Below are 20,405 nucleotides of genomic sequence, written 5' to 3' on the forward strand. Positions count from 1 at the left end.
CCTTTCTATAATTCTTTTATTTCTGATGAAGACCTGACGATGACATTGTGTCCAAATGCTGCAGTCATGGCACCATATTTACGCGTTTCACAAAGAGCAACAAACAAGTCCATCAGCACTTTTGCTTGCTCGAGCTGACCTTTAATCAAAACATTACTATTATCACGATGACATTGTGCCTAAAAGGTGTGGTTTAGTCACCATAGTTACGCGTTCCACAACAAGCCTATCAGTATCTGTGCTTGACAGAACTGACCTCCAACGAAAACACCGCTAACATAATGCTAAACGGTTACTATGACAGCGCGTTATAAATTAAGCCTATCAGTGTTCCTTTTTGTTCGTGTCGCCCTCCAATTAGCGTACACGTAGTAAACCCGAGTATCAACAAGCTGCGCGGTTTACTCGTAATTAAGACCGCAACTGGATAAGACGAGGATGTAGAAGAGTCTTATTGTTTGTTGGTCCGCAGTGAGGGCTGTTGAGTACCAGTATGTGTGGCTGGCATACACACCATTTGCCTCTAAAAACAAGACAAACATGGGGGAGATACTAAAATCTGTGTACCTGAAAGACTTTAGATCTTATGCAGAATATGAGAAATATTGAGTATACTACCTGATTTCTGGTCCCAGCAGTGGCGGCCAGGTGTGCCTGGGAGCAGACAAGCTTGTCTTTGGCAAAATGCTTGCAACTCACATGCCAAATGTTTGCAACAAACACGCACACAAAATAAATTGCTCTTTAAAAAGTCCATTCAATTGTGTACTCACAGATGTGACACAAACTCCAACTCTCACTTGTACAGCCTCACACTTCACACCTCATTTATAAATGGATTAATGTAACAAACCAGATATCACTTAACCACATTTTCAATGCTGCACAATTACACAGGCATTGTGGTCTGCTGTGCACAAACACATGAAACACAATCCATCCCCAGGCACAAAGACCTACACACTGGAAATAAGTAATCAGATGGATCAGTCGCTTACACGCTCATATATAATGTTCCACCCAAGACAACCAATCACAAACAAACACATACACAATGTCTCGCACACACAAATCACTACCATACATTTTGTAGTGAAAGGTTAGGCTTCGACCAAGCCATTCACGGGCATCAACTACTCCAAGAAACCTACATATAGGGGGGCACAGATCTGTACAATCACATGTAACACCCCAAATAATCACGGCTCACTCTTCTCACAAAGGTGTTGCAGTCTCTTCAACAGAGCTGTTTCATCCTAGAGTCTCTGAGGCAACACCCAATGTGGAATGCTGCTGAGGAAGTTGGAAGGTGTCAGTATCTGAGGAGGAAGCAGTTCTGTGGGTGGAGCATTCTGTAATATATAAATTCCTCCTTTCTATCACCACCATGGACATGCGATACTTCATATATTAGCGACACGCGGAAATATGGAAAAATGTACAACGCTTCAATTCCAAATAGGGAGCTCCAAATATGTGTTGGCCGGGCCCCACAAATCCTTAGTATATCAACGAACTAGAACTCAGCTTCATATGCTAGTTATGAATAAAACAACCACCTTACTTTAGTGAACAAAGTGTGGATATCAAAGGGTTCAATGTACAGTACTGTGGACAAAGGTGCTTAATAAAGACATGTATTCTGAGAGAAGAAACTAATATTGTTCTGTAAAAATATGCTTTTGTTTCCTCCTAGCATACCTCTTAATCCATTGCAGAGACAACCTCCCACTAAATACAAACATCAAAGAACAAGGTCTGAGCAGGTATTGATGAAAATCAGTAACAACTCCAAATGGACCCATTCTGGACAAATGTATAACGTTACAACCCATATATTTACAACGCATGCACTTACAACACAGTTTTTATATTACAACATCCACTACAACGCATTCCATTGGATCGCATGACACTACATCGCATTTTTAAAAACTACCTTTATAACGCATTTCATTACATCGCATACTACCTTTACAACGCAAACCATTACATTGCATTGCATTTAAGGTATGTATTGGATAGTATGGGGATACAAATGACTATTCCAATTCCAGGGGGTGCAACAGTAGGGTAAGTGTTGGATAGTGGAGGGGTAAAAATTACTATTCTAACTCCAATGGTATGCATTGTAATGGTATGCGTTGTAATGCCTGCATAGTAGCGAATTGCGATGTAGTATCATGCGTTGTAATGCCTGCGTTGTTGTGTAATGCCTTGTAAAGGATGTTGCGTTGTAATGCCTGTGTTGTAAGTGTAGTACGATGCAATGGTTGCATTGTAAAGGTTGATTCCTATTTTCCAGATATAAAGGAGTTAAGACCACACACTGAGGCCACACTAAATCTTTGATGTATTATAACAAGGTCACAAAGTGACCCCCTTGCACAGTACACCTCAAGTCCTGAATTTCAGCAAGGATACATAGCTCGGATCTAAACACTGTTAATGGGGGTATGTAAATATCATAATGCACTGTCCTTTAAAGAGCCACGGCTAAATGAAGGGATTCATATAGAACAGTGGGCCATGTAGTCTCTCAATTATTAAACACCACACACACACACCTGCCTACTGCATTCACACTTGAGTGTGAGAGGCTCGGGGCACCCCCTCCATCTAACGCCTCACTGACCTGCTGAAAGTGAAGGGACCTGCAGACAGGCTCCTCCTTGCGCTGGACAGACGGACAGAGCAGCAGGGCTTCTCAATCCCCTGCTGCAGGTTGGGCTCCGCTGCTGGTGCTGATTCTGCCGCCGCTGACCCGGAAGCAGACATGTGTGAGAGGGCGGGGCTTCATTCCGTCTCCGCTGCTTCTGCCCCCGGTGACCCGGAGACTGTTCATCTCTCAGGCCTGAGGAGAGCTCCATCGAGCCGATGCTTCTGCCGACTCTGCCCCGGGTGACCCGGAAGTGAAACTGTTCATGCGCTTCCAATAGTGAAGGAGAAGAAACCCAGGAGAGAGGGTGAGACTAAGGAGGGAGGGAATGGATGGGAATGGAGGGAGGGGAGGGGAGAGAGGGAGGGGAGGGAGGGGAGAGAGGGAGGGGAGGGAGGGGAGAGAGGGAGGGGAGGGGAGGGAAGGGTAGGGGATGGGAGGAGAGGGGAGAGAGGGAGGGGAGGGGAGAGAGGGGAGGGGAGGGGAGAGAGGGAGGGGAAGGGAGAGAGGGAGGGGAGGGATGGGATGGGAGGAAGGGGAGGCAGAGGAGGAGGAGGGAGGAGGGGGCAGAGGGGAGGAGGGGAGCACAGACGGGAGGAGGGGGGCACAGACGGGGCAGAGGGCGAGGAGGGGGAGAGGAAGAGGAAGGAGGGGGGCAGAGAAAGAGGAGGGAGGGGGGAGGAGGGGGTAGAGGAGGGGGCAGAGGAGAGAGGGGGCAGAAGGAGGTAGGAGGAGGAGGGAGGGAGGCAGGGAAGAGGGAGGGGGGAGGAGGGAGCAGGGAGGGGGGAGGAGGGAGCAGGGAGGGGGAGGAGGAGGAAGGGGGAGGAGGAGGGGGAGGAGGAGGGAGGAGGCAGAGGGAGGGGGGCAGTGGTGGAATAGGGGGCAGAGGAGGGAGGAGGCAGAGGGAGGGGGCAGTGGAGGAATAGGGGGCAGAGGAGGGGTGAGGGGGCAGAGGAGGAAAAGGGAAGGGGCAGAGGAGTGGGAGGGGAGGGGGAGGGGAGGGGGAGGGGAGGGGGCACAGAGGGGGCAGAGGAGGGGGCACAGGGGGCAGAGGAGGAGAGGGGGAGATGGGCAGAGGAGGGGGTGAGGAGCAGAGGAGGGGGGTGAGGGGCAGAGGAAGGGGGGCAGAGGAAAGGGAGCGGTGGGCAGGGGAGGGGCAGAGGAGGGGGAGGGGCAGAGGAAGGGGGGGCGAGGGGCAGAGGAAGGGGAGACGAGGGGGAAGACTTGGCCTTCTATAGATCTTTTTAAATATCATATCCAAATATTCTTGTACCATATGTTAGAATGTTATTAGTGATGATTCGCTCAGCAATAAATATCTGTTATAGAAGATACCCTTCGAGGTGAACATATGCTATCCAAGAAACATGTTACGTCTCAGTGATGTGAAACCTTTTACTGCAACTCTTGTAACTCGGCCGTGAGTCGGTTTGACAGTAAAAGGCCTCTTTCCCTGTCTTACACCCACTAGTGCAGGTTACAGTGAAAGGCCTCTTTTCCTGTCTTACACCCTCTAGTGCAGGTTACAGTAAAAGGCCTCTTTTCTGTTTTACACCCACTAGTGCAGGTTATGATAAAAGCATCTTTCCCCGTCTTACACCCACTAGTGCAAGTTACAGTGAAAGGCCTCTTTCCCTGTCTTACACCCACTAGTGCAGGTTACAGTGAAAGGCCTCTTTTCCTGTCTTACACCCTCTAGTGCAGGTTACAGTAAAAGGCCTCTTTTCTGTTTAACACCCACTACTAGTGCAGGTTATGATAAAAGCCTCTTTCCCCGTCTTACACCCACTAGTGCAGGTTACAGTGAAAGGCCTCTTTCCCCGTCTTACACCCACTAGTGCAGGTTACAGTGAAAGGCCTCTTTCCCTGTCTTACACCCTTGAGTGCAGGTTACAGTAAAAGGCCTCTTTCCCTGTCTTACACCCAGTAGTGCAGGTTACAGTAAAAGGCCTCTTTCCCCCGTCGTACACCCACTAGTTCAGGTTACAGTAAAAGGTCTCTTTCCCGTCTTACACCCACTAGTGCAGGTTACAATTAAAGGCCTCTTTCCCCGTCTTACACCCTCTAGTGCAGGTTACAGTAAAAGGCCTCTTTCCTCGTCATACACCCACTAGTGCAGGTTACAATTAAAGGCCTCTTTCCCCGTCTTACACCCTCTAGTGCAGGTTACAGTAAAAGGCCTCTTTCCCGTCTTACACCCACTAGTGCAGGTTACAATTAAAGGCCTCTTTCCCCGTCTTACACCCTCTAGTGCAGGTTACAGTAAAAGGCCTCTTTCCTCGTCATACACCCACTAGTGCAGGTTAGAGTGAAAGGCCTCTTTCGCCGTCTTACACCCACTAGTGCAGGTTACAGTGAAAGGCCTCTTTCCTCGCCTTACACCCTCTAGTGCAGGTTACAGTAAAAGGCCTCTTTCCCTGTCTTACACCCTCTAGTGCAGGTTACAGTAAAAGGTCTCTTTCCCGTCTTACACCCACTAGTGCAGGTTACAATTAAAGGCCTCTTTCCCCGTCTTACACCCTCTAGTGCAGGTTACAGTAAAAGGCCTCTTTCCCGTCTTACACCCACTAGTGCAGGTTACAATTAAAGGCCTCTTTCCCCGTCTTACACCCTCTAGTGCAGGTTACAGTAAAAGGCCTCTTTCCCGTCTTACACCCACTAGTGCAGGTTACAATTAAAGGCCTCTTTCCCCGTCTTACACCCTCTAGTGCAGGTTACAGTAAAAGGCCTCTTTCCTCGTCATACACCCACTAGTGCAGGTTAGAGTGAAAGGCCTCTTTCGCCGTCTTACACCCACTAGTGCAGGTTACAGTGAAAGGCCTCTTTCCTCGCCTTACACCCTCTAGTGCAGGTTACAGTAAAAGGCCTCTTTCCCTGTCTTACACCCTCTAGTGCAGGTTACAGTAAAAGGCCTCTTTCCCCGTCTTACACCCACTAGTGCAGGTTACAGTAAAAGGCCTCTTCCCCGTCTTACACTCTCTAGTGCAGGTTAAGGTAAAAGACCTCTTACCCTGTCTTACACCCACTAGCGCAGGTTACAGTAAAAGGCCTCTTTCCCCGTCTTACACCCTCTAGTGCAGGTTACAGTAAAAGGCCTCTTTCCCTGTCTTACACCCTCTAGTGCAGGTTACAGTAAACAGCCTATTTCCCTGTCTTACACCCTCTAGTGCAGGTTACAGTAAAATGCCTCTTACCTCGTCTTACACCCACCAGTGCAGGATACAGTAAAAGGCCTCTTTCCCCGTCTTACACCCAATAGTGCAGCTTATAGTAAAAGGCCTCTTTCTCTGTCTTACACCCACCAGTGCAGGATACAGTAAAAGGCCTCTTTCCCCCGTCGTACACCCACTAGTTCAGGTTACAGTAAAAGGTCTCTTTCCCCCGTCTTACACCCACCAGTGCATGATGCAGTAAAAGGCCTCTTTCCCCCGTCTTACACCCACCAGTGCAGGATACGGTAAAAGGCCTCTTTCCTTGTCTTACACCCACTTGTTCAGGTTATAGTAAAATACCTCTTTCCCCGTGCTGTCAGTGTTGGGCGCTGTGCTGGGGGCTCCCACTCCTGATGGGCTATTTCACAAAGCCGCTTTAAGAGATGGGTGGAATTGCGTCAGTATGTGGGCGACGAGAGTAGCGTTCTCACAATGCTTTGTTCCGTTTACCACAGAAAAAAAATACAAACTTGTAATAACAAGCATTGGCATAGCCAATAGGTCTCGCTTTGGTACCTTATAAGCATTTAGCTGTGCAGCACAATATCCTTGGTTCAACAACATCAACTGTTCCATGGCTAAACACTTATAAGGTCCCAAAGGCGAGACCTATTGGCTATGCCAATGCTTGTCTTATTTGCAAGGGGATGGTGTTTAGGGGGGGAACCTTTGTATTCGGGAGCTTGTTGTGGGGAGCTTAGTTTTTCGAGGGGCTGTTTGGAGGGGCCTTGTTGCATGGATGGGCTTGTGGATGAGAGTACGTGAAGCTACTTGGGGTCGTCTTGTTTGAATGTGGGAGCAGGTGGGGAAATCTTGTTTTGGTGTGGCGATGGTTGGTGAAGAACCTTCTAGTATGCTGTGGCTTGTTGAAAGTGATTGACTAGACGTGTGTGTGTATGGGGGGGTCCCTGCTTGGAAGTTGTGGCTCAATAGAGTGTTGCTTGGACACAAACCTATTAGGTGTCTTCATCGAATGGCTGTTGAGGGTTGTGATTTTCATTGTGTGTGTGGGGGGGGTCTCGTTGGGAAATAGTTTGCTTGGAAGTGGAGACTGGTTGTGAAGAGCTTGATGGGTTGTTGGGGCTGGCTTTCTTTGGGCGTGGGGCTCTCTGGGGTATTGTGTAGGCATGTGGGTTGCTGGGGGCAGTCTCCAATGGATGTGGGTCAGGCAGGTGGCTATATGGTTGAATATGGGGAATGGATGGGGTGTTCTCCTTAAGATGTGGGTGTTCACAGTGCTAATTTTGCTTGGCTTTTGGGACTGGTTGGGGAAGTGTTATTTTGGTTTTATGCAATGTAGAGCTTGGGAAGAGCTTGCCACGGTGTCAGTCCATTTGGTGGTTTGCTCTTGATTGAACGTGGAATCACTAAGGGATATTGCGTGGGCGCTGTTGCGGAGGGTTGTTCAGGACGTTGGGCTTGGTGTACCTTGAAATTGAGTTTTGATTGGTATTGTTTTGGTTGCATGTGGTGCATGGCTGTGCTGATAGTAAGGTTTGTTTGGAAGAGGGTGGGTAGATATGAGGGTTGGACTTACTCAGACACACGGGATGTTGGAAAGTAGCTGTTAATTGGTCTTATTTTGGCTGGTTGTGGGGACTGCTTAAATCGACTTTGACTGGAGAGTGGGGCTGGTTCGAGGAAGCATGCATGGACGAGGGGGCTGGTTGGGAGTGACCATACTGGCGTCTACATCGTCCTTCATCTGATGGTGATGTTGATGGCACTTACTTTGTTTATCTGCTGCTAGCACATGTTGGTGGTCATGCTCAAAGGAGGGGTGCACTGAATAGGTTTACCAGGGGTTGCGTTTTGCGCACATGTGGAGGATAGTTTGGGTGCTTTACCTTTCGGTGGGATGTGAGGGCTCGTTTGATGTCGTTCCCTAGGGTTTATTGGTAGGGAGTCTCGTGGGAGTCTTTTCACAGTGGCTAGAGCAGTTTTATCAAGAGGTCGGAGTGCTGAAATCATGGAGCGCTGAAATCCTGCATGAACTACTCCGCTCAGTATCATCTGTGTAGGTGGAGGGGGCACCAGTAGGTGTGGGGGGAGGCGGCGCCAGTCTTACCCCCCCCCCCCTGCACAGGTTCTGGGGAGGAGGGGCCGCGCTCCCACCCCTCCAGCCCCGGCCGTGCCAGGGCTCCCCGGGCTCTCAGCCTAATTACCACCAGCCGGGATGTGTCACTCCCTGGCAGACACTGCCAGGGAGTGACGAGCAGACGAGAGGGACGCGGGGACCGGAGCACCGGGGCAGGGGGTAGGGACAGGGAGCAGGGAGGAGACTGGGGAGCACCAGGGAGGGGGCAGAGACCGGAACCGAGCTCGGTGTGGGGGCTCCTCTCCCAGTCCCCGCACACCCTCGTCCCCTCCGCCGACGCGTCGCACCGCTGGTAAGGAGAGGAGTGAAGACAGGCGCACACTAAAGAGATGATAAAAAGAGAGAATGGGAGCGACCCCACACCCAAGAGAAGGGGTACTACAGGTAATTAAAGAGCAAATCTCTCCTGGGAAATTGATTTCGTTGTACTAATTGATCCTAACCATCCATACTCATGTACTCAAAACCATTTATCCCCAAGATTATAACGTCCAAGATCACAACCACAAATAGAGACAACCAGGGCCCCAATAGTTAGCTAGGCAGAACAATACTCAAACACATGATATGCAAAAGTAAATGAATTTAATATAATGTATAGAACTTACACAATGATTAAAAGTACTTACACAAAAAGGTATTTCATCTGATACATACGTAATAAAAAACACCCGTGTGCTAGCAAGATAAACAAATAAAATAAAAAATGAGAGAACAACAAACAACAATGTATAATCAAAAAAACATCAAGAATTTGTTAATCCATGTAGAATTCATTGTTGTATTATCTCTTGGGTGTCCATGAATCATTTCATTTAGTTAATACCCAATCAAATCCTTGGATGTAACACCCAACAGTACGTCAACGCGTTTCCATGGCCTTTATATTATTATGCGCCACCTTCCTCAGGACAATGCATATAGAATGTTCTCTTTCAATTTAAAAACACCAGTAAATCTTCACAATCTCACTGGGGTGGTGGGGAACTGTTTCCACAATGTATATGTATTCGCCGGGCACGTTGGGGCTCCAATTATATCTTGGTGCTGGCACGCTCACTGTAGGGTGGTGTGTCCTTTGCCGGGAAATTGTTAAAAATGAAGCAGGCTCCTTGGGGCTCCAAACGCTTCTACAGTTGATACGGTAACTCAGGGGTTATCTATCCTCCCATGCGGTGTAGCCAATCCTTTTTAGCATCAATGAAATTTCTTTTAACGATGAAAAGGATTTAAGTGTCTTTCTTTTAAAATTATCAGGGTGCAGTGACTATAAGCGCATATGCAAAGTAGTTCCCCTGTATCCATCCCCAGTCTTCTTCCCCTCCTTCTATGTGTGCTTGATTAGAGCGGTAAATCTGTCAGCGGTGTAACGGCGCCCTCCCGACCGTCTTCCGAAAAGCACACTAAAGAGAGGCAAAGTGGGACGGGAAAAAAAGAGAGAACGTGAGAAGTAGAAGCAGAGAGGGGAATGAGGTGGGAAAAGAGACAGAAATGAAGGATAGGAAGGCAACCAAAAGAGAGAAGAGGAGAAAACAGAGGCACAATGAGTCAGGTGAAAACAACACAAGCAGGAGTGAGGAAACACGCTCGCCATGACACCGACTTTTCTCAATTTCTGCCCTCCCACTTGGACGGACTTGGCCTGACTTCCTGCTGGCGTAAAAGGTTTATTATCTTCTTTATGGGGCCATCTGTTTGGCCCCATAAAGATAACAAACCTTTTACGCCAGCAGGAAATCAGGGCAGTCCGTCCAAGTGGGACGGCAGAAATAGAGAAAAGAATACGTCACCAGGACCTATTTCCCAAAGGCTGGCCACCGCTTAGCATAAACGGTGACGCCGGCCAATGGGAAAGAGGGGCGGGGCTTAAAGCCCGCTAGTGACACTGACTAAAAAATATGCACAGCCATTGCAGGCTCGACCTAAAAACAAGTCTAGCCCCCCCCCGCTCCCCCTTCCCCCCCACTCCCCTGAAATAAACACACATGACATCTTTAGGAACAGTTCGGATACAGAAGTAAATCATACTTGGTAAAGAAAGGGTGCTCCACCCCTCGCAAGAATGGGCTTGTGTCAGAATCAGGCCCCTCTACCCGCTTTGGGGCCCGGTGGCACTGTACCTGCTGTCCCACTGATAGCTATGCCTTGCAAGGCGCATGAGACGAGGAATATGACACAGCAATTTAATTCCTGTGGGACTCAGAACGAGCGACTCAGGGTTTTGAAACAAGACGGGTGATCATTACTCGACTCAATGGCAGCCCTCTTATCGGCAGCAATACAATGAAAGGTTGGGATGTCCGCCGGCGAATACATATTTCTACAGACAGCACGCAACCCACTATAGCAATGGCAGAAATCCTGCAGTGTATCATCGCAAGGGGAGGTACAACTAGAGCTACCAAGGGCCAAAACAGTAGCTTATGTTCGAAATGAGTGACTTCAATCAACAACATGCTCTTAACCTGGGATTCCAATTTATCATTGCTGCCAATTATTTGTCCTTTCAGAAAACTCTGGCCATGTTAGATGGGTTTTCCTCGCTGTCACTCCGCTGTCCTTTTAGTAACTTCTGGTCATGTCAGATGGGTTTATCCTTGCTGTCATTCAGCCATCCTTATAATAATAATAAATCATTTATAAAGCGCCTGGCTACACAGAGAACAGTGTGTCCCCGCGCTAACTGCTGATAGATTACCCAAGGGGCCGATGATGCCAGGCCGAAGGACTCACAGAATGGGAAACAAGTGTGTTTTTAATTTCCTCCGGAATCTAATTTCAGACGGCTCCATCCTAAGATGCAGAGGGAGTGCGTTCTAGTGTTTGGAGGCCAAATACCTAAATGAGCGACCGCCCATTCTGGCCCTAAGGATGCGAGGAGTTTTAAACAACATCACTCCAGAAGATCTTAGGTTCTGAATGGGGCGATGAATGATAAGGAGATCTTTTAAATAGTCTGGGCCTTTGTCTTGAGCAATACGATGCGCATAGCTGAGGACTTTAAATTTTATTCGCTCCCTAATAGGAAGCCAATGGAGTTTAGCCAGGGCTGACTTCCCTGAGGCTCTGCGCGGTAGCCCAAGCACTAGGCGAGCGGCGGCATTCTGCACGCACTGTAGTTGATGGAGGGCTTTTTGATTTAGTCCTATCAACATGGCATTTCCATAATCAAGGTGTGGAGTCACCATAGCATGGACAATAGTTTTTCTGGCTACGGGGGGGAGAAGGTCTAGGACCTTACGGAGAACCTTCAGTAAGCCAAAGCACCTCCCTGTGACCTTGTTGACATGGGTCTTATATGAGCGGTTAGAGTCCAGCATTACGCCAAGGTTTCTTACCGACTCCGTCGGGATGGGAGGACTCCCTAATTCATCAGGCCACCAGAGCCTTGACCAGGCTGATGTCGCTCTCCCGACCACAAGCAACTTAGTTTTTTCACCATTAAGGCGCAGGCAGTTATCGTTCATCCAAACCGCCACTGCTGACATACAGTTCGAGAAGTTGCTTGCGTCTTCCCTGCGGTCGGGTATGAGCTTAAACACCAGCTGTGTGTCTTCAGCGTAGCTAACAATATCCACCCCAAATGCCTCCACCACACGAGCCAGGGGTTCCATATAGATATTAAACAAGGTAGGGCTCAAACTAGAGCCCTGAGGAACCCCGTGGCTTACCTTACGTAGGGAGGGACTGAAGGGTGGACAGTGTAGCTGAAAGCTTCTGTCGGCTAAGAAGGATTGTAGCCAGGCATACGCTGACCCTGTCACCCCCATCTGTGTCAGGCGGGACAGCAGCGTTGAGCGCAGCATGGTGTCGAACGCTGCACTCAGATCTAATAAAATCAACGCTGCTGTCTCGTCTTCATCCACTATTTGCCTCATGCGCTCTGTGGAATACAGAACGGCCGACTCCGTAGAGTAGCCCGCTCTGAATCCCGATTGAGATGCGTGGAGGAGGCCTTCCATTTCTAGATGTTCCATAAGCTGCCTATTGGCAATCTTTTCCACGATCTTTGCGCAATAGGGAAGAAGGGAAATGGGGCGAAGGTTTTGGAGTTGTGTTGTGGGAATGTTGGGTTTTTTCTTTAAGGGGATAACCTGAGCAGTTTTCCATGCATCGGGTACATGACATACCTGGAAAGATAAGGTAACCATATAGTTGATATGATCGAGTAGCACATTCTCCATGACTCCCTTGCACCGTGCCACAGGGGGATCCGGATAGTATGCTATTAGCTATTTCTAATAATTCCTGTCTTTCAGGCGTAGAGAAACATGTAAGCTGAGCTTTCTGTGAGGATATAGCTCCTGTATCCTCAGGCTTGGTTGATAGATTATTGTCAGCTGTAAAGGTGGCATGAATTTTATCCACCTTATCCACAAAATAATCGGCTATAAGATCACATAACTCAGCGGAGTAGGTATCTTGAGCCTCCAGCCTAGATGGGATCGTAAGTTCTCTATAAATACTAAAGAGTTCTTTAGTAGGGTTGCCTGCTGATTCAATTCTATTTTTAAAATAGATGCCCTTTTCTAATCTTACTAGTTTCTGGTACTTTTTTATCTCTATCTTATAGCAAACTTTGAGTTCAGGGGCATAGTTCTGCCTCCACCTCCGCTCCATCGTTTTACAGTTGGCTTTAGCCAGTCTAAGCTTTTCAGAGAACCAAGGAGCAGTTCTAGATTGCCTTATCGGTGGTTTAATCACCCAGGGTGCTACCTCGTCCAGGGCATTAGACATCCAGTTACCTTGAGTCATGTTTGATAGGTTAGTTCTTGCTTTCACTCAGCCATTCTGTCCGTAACCTCTGGTAATGTTAGATGAGTTTATCCCTGCTGCCACTTATCCGTCCTTTCAGAAATCTCTGGTCATGTTAGATGGGTTTATCCTCCCTGTCACTCAGCCGTCCTTTAAGTAACCTCTGGTCATGTTAGAGGAGTTACTTTTCTGTCACATCCACGGTGAATATGTTTCTGTCTTTCGGAGAATCTTTACTAACTCACGTCTATTTTCTGAAGTTTCTGAAAATCTTCATTAATATTTTAAATTATTTAAACTTATAAAAGTGATCATAATTTCCAAAAAATCTCTTAGGCTTAGTCTTAATGCTCTAGTACTATTCTATAGGTAGCTTCCTTTGACGTTATGTGATTGGGCGGACAAGGCTAATATGGGTTTCAAAGACCTTTTCCGGGTAAGATCTCCAAATTTATTCCTAAGGCAAATATGTAAGCTGGAGAATCCACTCCTGGGCAGAGCACTGGTTATAGTGGGGAAAGTGGTTGTCGGACCTCGAGATCTCTGACTTTGAGTACAAGGTCTCCGTTCAGCACCAGCCCAGCTCTTTGATCTGGTTGTGCCCTTAAGGGAACTGAGGAAGGTGAGAAATCACTAGAGATATTTCTTTAAAAAAAAAAATTGTTTCACTTACTGTGGTCTTGTAGAAGGTCATTGATAGTGGATGCACAAGTACTTTGGCGTCTTGTATAAAGGCATTGATAGTGGGATGCAAGAGTGCTTTGGTGTCTTGTATAAAGGCATTGATAGTGGGATGCAAGAGTGCTTTGGTGTCTTGTGTAAGGTCATTGATAGTGGGATGCAAGAGTGCTTTGGTGCCTTGTGTAAGGTCATTGATAGTGGGATGCAAGAGTGCTTTGGTGTCTTGTATAAAGGCATTGATAGTGGGATGCAAGAGTGCTTTGGTGTCTTTTGTAAGGTCATTGATAGTGGGATGCAAGAGTGCTTTGGTGCCTTGTGTAAGGTCATTGATAGTGGGATGCAAGAGTGCTTTGGTGCCTTGTGTAAGGTCATTGATAGTGGGATGCAAGAGTGCTTTGGTGTCTTGTGTAAGGTCATTGATAGTGGGATGCAAGAGTGCTTTGGTGTCTTGTGTAAGGTCATTGATAGTGGGATGCAAGAGTGCTTTGGTGTCTTGTATAAAGGCATTGATAGTGGGATGCAAGAGTGCTTTGGTGTCTTGTGTAAGGTCATTGATAGTGGGATGCAAGAGTGCTTTGTTGTCTTGTATGAAGGAATTGATAGTGGGATGCAAGAGTGCTTTGGTGTCTTGTATGAAGGAATTGATAGTGGGATGCAAGAGTGCTTTGGTGCCTTGTATAAAGGCATTGATAGTGGGATGCAAGAGTGCTTTGGTGTCTTGTATGAAGGAATTGATAGTGGGATGCAAGAGTGCTTTGGTGCCTTGTATAAAGGCATTGATAGTGGATGCAAGAGTGCTTTGGTGTCTTGTGTAAGGTCATTGATAGTGGCTTGCAAGACTGCTTTGGTGCCTTGTGTAAGGTCATTGATAGTGGGATGCAAGAGTGCTTTGGTGTCTTGTGTAAGGTCATTGATAGTGGGATGCAAGAGTGCCTTGGTGTCTTGTATAAAGGCATTGATTGCGGGATGCAAGAGTGCTTTGGTGTCTTGTATAAAGGCATTGATTGCGGGATGCAAGAGTGCTTTGGTGCCTTGTCTAAAGGCATTGATAGTGGGATGCAAGAGTGCTTTGGTGTCTTGTATAAAGGCATTGATAGTGGGATGCAAGAGTGCTTTGGTGTCTTGTATAAAGGCATTGATTGCGGGATGCAAGAGTGCTTTGGCGTCTTGTATAAAGGCATTGATAGTGGGATGCAAGAGTGCTTTGGTGTCTTGTATAAAGGCATTGATAGTGGGATGCAAGAGTGCTTTGGTGTCTTGTGTAAGGTCATTGATAGTGGGATGCAAGAGTGCTTTGGTGTCTTGTGTAAGGTCATTGATAGTGGGATGCAAGAGTGCTTTGGTGCCTTGTGTAAGGTCATTGATAGTGGGATGCAAGAGTGCTTTGGTGTCTTGTATAAAGGCATTGATAGTGGATGCAAGAGTGCTTTGGTGTCTTGTATAAAGGCATTGATAGTGGGATGCAAGAGTGCTTTGGTGTCTTGTATAAAGGCATTGATAGTGGGATGCAAGAGTGCTTTGGTGTCTTGTATAAAGGCATTGATAGTGGATGCAAGAGTGCTTTGGTGTCTTGGATAAAGGCATTGATAGTGGGATGCAAGAGTGCTTTGGTGTCTTGTATAAAGGCATTGATAGTGGATGCAAGAGTGCTTTGGTGTCTTGGATAAAGGCATTGATAGTGGGATGCAAGAGTGCTTTGGTGTCTTGTATAAAGGCATTGATAGTGGGATGCAAGAGTGCTTTGGTGTCTTGTGTAAAGGCATTGATAGTGGGATGCAAGAGTGCTTTGGTGCCTTGTGTAAGGTCATTGATTGCGGGATGCAAGAGTGCTTTGGTGCCTTGGATAAAGGCATTGATAGTGGGATGCAAGAGTGCTTTGGTGCCTTGGATAAAGGCATTGATAGTGGGATGCAAGAGTGCTTTGGTGCCTTGGATAAAGGCATTGATAGTGGGATGCAAGAGTGCTTTGGTGTCTTGTGTAAGGTCATTGATAGTGGGATGCAAGAGTGCTTTGGTGTCTTGTATAAAGGCATTGATAGTGGGATGCAAGAGTGCTTTGGTGCCTTGGATAAAGGCATTGATAGTGGGATGCAAGAGTGCTTTGGTGTCTTGTGTAAGGTCATTGATAGTGGGATGCAAGAGTGCTTTGGTGTCTTGTATAAAGGCATTGATAGTGGATGCAAGAGTGCTTTGGTGTCCTGTGTAAGGTCATTGATAGTGGTATGCAAGAGTGCTTTGGTGCCTGGTGTAAGGTCATTGATAGTGGGATGCAAGAGTGCTTTGGTGCCTTGTGTAAAGGCATTGATAGTGGGATGCAAGAGTGCTTTGGTGCCTTGTGTAAGGTCATTGATAGTGGTATGCAAGAGTGCTTTGGTGCCTTGGATAAAGGCATTGATAGTGGGATGCAAGAGATCTTTGGTGCCTTGGATAAAGGCATTGATAGTGGGATGCAAGAGTGCTTTGGTGCCTTGGATAAAGGCATTGATAGTGGGATGCAAGTGTGCTTTGGTGCCTTGTGTAAGGTCATTGATTGCGGGATGCAAGAGTGCTTTGGTGCCTGGTGTAAGGTCATTGATAGTGGGATGCAAGAGTGCTTTGGTGTCTTGTAAAAAGGCATTGATAGTGGGATGCAAGTGTGCTTTGGTGCCTTGTGTAAGGTCATTGATTGCGGGATGCAAGAGTGCTTTGGTGCCTGGTGTAAGGTCATTGATAGTGGGATGCAAGAGTGCTTTGGTGTCTTGTATAAAGGCATTGATAGTGGGATGCAAGAGTGCTTTGGTGCCTTGGATAAAGGCATTGATAGTGGGATGCAAGTGTGCTTTGGTGCCTTGTGTAAGGTCATTGATTGCGGGATGCAAGAGTGCTTTGGTGCCTTGTATAAAGGCATTGATAGTGGGATGCAAGAGTGCTTTGGTGTCTTGTATAAAGGCATTGATAGTGGGATGTAAGAGTGCGTTGGTGCCTTGTATAAAGGCATTGATAGTGGGATGCAAGAGTGCTTTGGTGCCTTGTGTAAGGTCATTGATTGCGGGATGCAAGAGTGCTTTGGTGTCTTGTATAAAGGCATTGATAGTGGGATGCAAGAGTGCTTTGGTGTCTTGTATAAAGGCATTGATAGTGGGATGCAAGAGTGCTTTGGTGTCTTGTATAAAGGCATTGATAGTGGGATGCAAGAGTGCTTTGGTGCCTTGTGTAAGGTCATTGATAGTGGGATGCAAGAGTGCTTTGGTGTCTTGTATAAAGGCATTGATAGTGGGATGCAAGAGTGCTTTGGTGTCTTGTATAAAGGCATTGATAGTGGGATACAAGAGTGCTTTGGTGCCTTGTATAAGGTCATTGATTGCGGGATGCAAGAGTGCTTTGGTGTCTTGTATAAAGGAATTGATAGTGGGATGCACAAGCACTTCGGTGTCTTGGATAAAGGCATTGATAGTGGGATGCAAGATTGCTTTGGTGCCTGGTGTAAGGTCATTGATAGTGGGATGCACAAGCACTTTGGTGTCTTGTATAAGGTCATTGATAGTGGGATGCAAGAGTGCTTTGGTGTCTTGTATAAAGGCATTGATAGTGGGATGCAAGAGTGCTTTAGTGTCTTGTATAAAGGCATTGATAGTGGGATGCAAGAGTGCTTTGGTGCCTTGTATAAAGGCATTGATAGTGGGATGCAAGAGTGCTTTGGTGCCTTGTGTAAGGTCATTGATAGTGGGATGCAAGAGTGCTTTGGTGTCTTGTGTAAAGGCATTGATAGTGGGATGCAAGAGTGCTTTGGTGCCTTGTGTAAGGTCATTGATAGTGGATGCAAGAGTGCTTTGGTGCCTTGTCTAAAGGCATTGATAGTGGGATGCAAGAGTGCTTTGGTGCCTTGTATAAAGGCATTAATAGTGGGATGCAAGAGTGCTTTGGTGCCTTGGATAAAGGCATTGATAGTGGGATGCAAGAGTGCTTTGGTGCCTTGGATAAAGGCATTGATAGTGGGATGCAAGAGTGCTTTGGTGCCTTGTGTAAGGTCATTGATTGCGGGATGCACGAGTGCTTTGGTGCCTTGGATAAAGGCATTGATAGTGGGATGCAAGAGTGCTTTGGTGCCTTGTATAAAGGCATCGATAGTGGGATGCAAGAGATCTTTGGTGCCTTGGATAAAGGCATTGATAGTGGGATGCAAGTGTGCTTTGGTGCCTTGTGTAAGGTCATTGATTGCGGGATGCAAGAGTGCTTTGGTGTCTTGTATAAGGTCATTGATAGTGGGATGCAAGAGTGCTTTGGTGTCTTGTATAAAGGCATTGATAGTGGGATGCAAGAGTGCTTTAGTGTCTTGTATAAAGGCATTGATAGTGGGATGCAAGAGTGCTTTGGTGCCTTGTGTAAAGGCATTGATAGTGGGATGCAAGAGTGCTTTGGTGCCTTGTGTAAGGTCATTGATAGTGGGATGCAAGAGTGCTTTGGTGTCTTGTGTAAAGGCATTGATAGTGGGATGCAAGAGTGCTTTGGTGCCTTGTGTAAGGTCATTGATAGTGGATGCAAGAGTGCTTTGGTGCCTTGTCTAAAGGCATTGATAGTGGGATGCAAGAGTGCTTTGGTGCCTTGTATAAAGGCATTAATAGTGGGATGCAAGAGTGCTTTGGTGCCTTGGATAAAGGCATTGATAGTGGGATGCAAGAGTGCTTTGGTGCCTTGGATAAAGGCATTGATAGTGGGATGCAAGAGTGCTTTGGTGCCTTGTGTAAGGTCATTGATTGCGGGATGCACGAGTGCTTTGGTGCCTTGGATAAAGGCATTGATAGTGGGATGCAAGAGTGCTTTGGTGCCTTGTATAAAGGCATCGATAGTGGGATGCAAGAGATCTTTGGTGCCTTGGATAAAGGCATTGATAGTGGGATGCAAGTGTGCTTTGGTGCCTTGTGTAAGGTCATTGATTGCGGGATGCAAGAGTGCTTTGGTGCCTGGTGTAAGGTCATTGATAGTGGGATGCAAGAGTGCTTTGGTGCCTTGTATAAAGGCATTGATAGTGGGATGCAAGAGTGCTTTGGTGTCTTGTATAAAGGCATTGATAGTGGGATGCAAGAGTGCTTTGGTGTCTTGTATAAAGGCATTGATAGTGGGATGCAAGAGTGCTTTGGTGCCTTGTGTAAGGTCATTGATAGTGGGATGCAAGAGTGCTTTGGTGTCTTGTATAAAGGCATTGATAGTGGGATGCAAGAGTGCTTTGGTGCCTTGTGTAAAGGCATTGATAGTGGGATGCAAGAGTGCTTTGGTGCCTTGTATAAAGGCATTGATAGTGGGATGCAAGAGTGCTTTGGTGCCTTGTGTAAAGGCATTGATAGTGGGATGCAAGAGTGCTTTGGTGTCTTGTATAAAGGTCATTGATAGTTGGATGCAAGAGTGCTTTGGTGCCTTGTATAAGGTCATTGATTGCGGGATGCAAGAGTGCTTTGGTGCCTTGTGTAAAGGCATTGATAGTGGATGCAAGAGTGCTTTGGTGTCTTGTATAAAGGCATTGATAGTGGGATGCAAGAGTGCTTTGGTGCCTTGTGTAAGGTCATTGATAGTGGGATGCAAGAGTGCTTTGGTGTCTTGTATAAAGGCATTGATAGTGGGATGCAAGAGTGCTTTGGTGCCTTGTATAAAGGCATTGATAGTCGGATGCAAGAGTGCTTTGGTGTCTCGTATAAAGGCATTGATAGTGGGATGCAAGAGTGCTTTGGTGCCTTGTGTAAGGTCAATGATAGTGGGATGCAAGAGTGCTTTGGTGTCTTGTATAAAGGCATTGATAGTGGGATGCAAGAGTGCTTTGGTGCCTTGTATAAAGGCATTGATAGTGGGATGCAAGAGTGCTTTGGTGTCTTGTATAAAGGCATTGATAGTGGGATGCAAGAGTGCTTTGGTGTTTTGTGTAAGGTCATTGATTGCGGGATGCAAGAGTGCTTTGGTGTCTTGTATAAAGGCATTGATAGTGGGATGCAAGAGTGCTTTGGTGCCTTGTATAAAGGCATTGATAGTCGGATGCAAGAGTGCTTTGGTGTCTTCTATAAAGGCATTGATAGTGGGATGCAAGAGTGCTTTGGTGTCTTGTGTAAGGTCATTGATAGTGGGATGCAAGAGTGCTTTGGTGCCTTGTATAAAGGCATTGATAGTGGGATGCAAGAGTGCTTTGGTGTCTTGTATAAAGGCATTGATAGTGGGATGCAAGAGTTCTTGGGTGCCTTGTATAAAGGCATTGACAGTGGGATGCAAGAGTGCTTTGGTGCCTTGTATAAAGGCATTGATAGTGGGATGCAAGAGTGCTTTGGTGCCTTGTATAAAGGCATTGATAGTGGATGCAAGAGTGCTTTGGTGTCTTGTATAAAGGCATTGATAGTGGGATGCAAGAGTGCTTTGGTGCCTTGTGTAAGGTCATTGACAGTGGGATGCAAGAGTGCTTTGGTGCCTTGTATAAAGGCATTGATAGTGGGATGCAAGAGTGCTTTGGTGCCTTGTATAAAGGCATTGATAGTGGGATGCAAGAGTGCTTTGGTACCTTGTATAAAGGCATTGATAGTGGGATGCAAGAGTGCTTTGGTGTCTTGTATAAAGGCATTGACAGTGGGATGCAAGAGTGCTTTGGTGCCTTATATAAAGGCATTGATAGTGGGATGCAAGAGTGCTTTGGTGTCTTGTATAAAGGCATTGATAGTGGGATGCAAGAGTGCTTTGGTGCCTGGTGTAAGGTCATTGATAGTGGGATGCACAAGCACTTTGGTGTCTTGTATAAGGTCATTGATAGTGGGATGCAAGAGTGCTTTGGTGTCTTGTATAAAGGCATTGATAGTGGGATGCAAGAGTGCTTTGGTGTCTTGTATAAAGGCATTGATAGTGGGATGCAAGAGTGCTTTGGTGCCTTGTATAAAGGCATTGATAGTGAGATGCAAGAGTGCTTTGGTGCCTGGTGTAAGGTCATTGATAGTGGGATGCAAGTGTGCTTTGGTGCCTTGTGTAAGGTCATTGATTGCGGGATGCAAGAGTG

The 20,405-nt window shown here is 46.8% G+C and overlaps 2 protein-coding genes across 3 annotated transcripts in view; one reads left to right on the forward strand and one right to left on the reverse strand.

Annotated features, from left to right (window-relative positions):
• LOC147669022 (uncharacterized) overlaps positions 1-2,743 on the reverse strand; it is an 80,600-nt gene extending 77,857 nt beyond the window's left edge. The window contains exon 1 of the mRNA XM_086948276.1: positions 2,636-2,743. The gene's annotated coding sequence lies outside the window, so the exon portion shown is untranslated. The remainder of the gene's footprint in view (positions 1-2,635) is intronic.
• Positions 2,744-2,863: 120 nt separating this feature from the next.
• The window catches only part of LOC147669023 (uncharacterized), an 85,840-nt gene continuing 68,298 nt past the window's right edge, over positions 2,864-20,405 (forward strand). For both annotated transcript variants that reach the window (XM_086948277.1, XM_086948278.1), the window contains exon 1: positions 2,864-2,966. The gene's annotated coding sequence lies outside the window, so the exon portion shown is untranslated. The remainder of the gene's footprint in view (positions 2,967-20,405) is intronic.

The sequence above is a fragment of the Lissotriton vulgaris genome, unplaced genomic scaffold (genome assembly GCF_964263255.1).
Source record: "Lissotriton vulgaris unplaced genomic scaffold, aLisVul1.2 SCAFFOLD_2865, whole genome shotgun sequence".
Classification (NCBI taxonomy): Eukaryota; Metazoa; Chordata; class Amphibia; order Caudata; family Salamandridae; genus Lissotriton; species Lissotriton vulgaris.